Raw genomic sequence first — 1671 nt, 5'->3', positions numbered from 1 at the left:
GGGCTAAGTAGAGAAACCTACTTGTGAGCTTCTCTTTAGCTTTATCCCCTTTCTTATACTTTATTTTTATTTCAGCATTTTTTTCCTTCATTGCTTTGTCATTACATGGGTTGTTTATTTTCAGTTATTTATTTATTTAATTTTAATTGCATGACTTATGTATTTAAATTCTTAGATGATGAATGGTTAGGACATTATTTTAGATATATATGTTTAAGACGGTAGTTAGAATTAGATAACAACCATTAATCGGTTCACTTTCACATTATTAAAAGAAGCCAAAAATAAAGTGGCTACTCTCCCTATGTTTGACCCGTAACTACACTGATCCATACGCTTGCGGTTACATTTTAAATCCTAATAAGTTTTTGGTGCCATTGCCGGGGAGACAGTTCCATATTATTTTTCACTTTCTTTTGATAAATCAGAGTGCTTTGTTTTCCTTTTCTTTTGATTTTATTGAATTCCTGAGAATAACAACTTGCCAAATAGTTGTATCGGTGGAGTTTATCAAGCCTCACAGTATGATAAAGACAAGTTTTGCCCTGTAGCAGTACCTCAAGAATTGAGTTGAGCAACCCCAGATCCCTGCCGGTAAGTTCCCAAAAAGCCCAAAAAAATTAAAATCAAAAATCAAAAAATGAATAAAAAAAAGCTTTTCTTTCCATTCTTTTGTGCTTGTCTTACTCTAATTGTGGGTAGTTTTCTATTGTATGAGTGTTATGGGGTACGTAATACTAAGAATCGGTTAGAAAGAAGAGATCCAACAAGTGGTGATCCTATACCTATACTCTCATCAATACTTTTCAATATGGGAGACCAACAGCCAAACCCTCCACCTAAATCTCTAAAAGATAGGTTCTACCTTACTAGAGTAGCCCAACCTTCCTGCATAGTTCTACCACAAGCTCAGGGCAATAATTTTGAGCTCAAATCTCAGTACATCACTATGTTACCCCACTTCCATGGGCTGCCCTCTGAGGATGCATACCTATTCCTTAGGAAATTTGAGGAGGTTTGCATTCTGATTAAGGTCTATTAGTTGACTGATGATGCTGTGAAATTAAGGTTCACAACTTTTGCACTCAAAGACCAAGCTAAGAAATGGCTCTATGGTCTTCCTACCAATTCCATTGCCACATGGGATGAGTTTACTATAGCCTTCCTACAAAATTTCTTTCCTTTGCATAAAACCAATAAACTTAGGAGTGACATTCTTCAATTCAGGCAAAAACCTAATGAGTCGTTCACCAAATTTATGGAGAGATTTAAGGACCTCCTTCAGGAATGCCCGCACCATGGAATTGATACATGGCAACTTTGTCAAATCATTTATAAAGGTATTGATTATCAGACCAAGTAGTTGTTAGAGTCTATGTGCCTCAAAGGTTTTACATCTTTTACAGATGAAGACGACGCTTGGAACTTTTTGCTTAAATTGGCTGAGAAAACTAGAGAGTGGGAGTCTACTCAAGAAATTGAGAGGACAAATAAGGATTAACTTGTAGAAGGTGTTGTGGCCAAAGAGGTTCAATTTGAGAGTTTTAGTAAGAGACTCAAAGCTTTAGTAGTCAAAGGACCTGCCCAACTGAACCAAATAAATCATTCTATGCCTATGTAAATCTCTTACTCATGTGATGGAGGAGTGCCATAATATTTCTCATGTGAATG

At 36.1% G+C, this 1671-nt stretch overlaps 1 non-coding gene across 1 annotated transcript; it reads right to left on the bottom strand.

The window, feature by feature from the left end:
* Nucleotides 1–1198: 1198 nt before the first annotated feature.
* Nucleotides 1199–1305, bottom strand: LOC122094584. Its single transcript, XR_006144899.1, has one exon. It is a non-coding gene; the product is annotated as a small nucleolar RNA R71 (small nucleolar RNA).
* Nucleotides 1306–1671: the final 366 nt, after the last annotated feature.

The sequence above is a fragment of the Macadamia integrifolia genome, chromosome 11 (assembly GCF_013358625.1).
Source record: "Macadamia integrifolia cultivar HAES 741 chromosome 11, SCU_Mint_v3, whole genome shotgun sequence".
Taxonomy (NCBI): Eukaryota; Viridiplantae; Streptophyta; class Magnoliopsida; order Proteales; family Proteaceae; genus Macadamia; species Macadamia integrifolia.
Note: the sequence above shows the minus strand (reverse complement) of the source record. Positions and strands in the feature narration are given on the sequence as shown.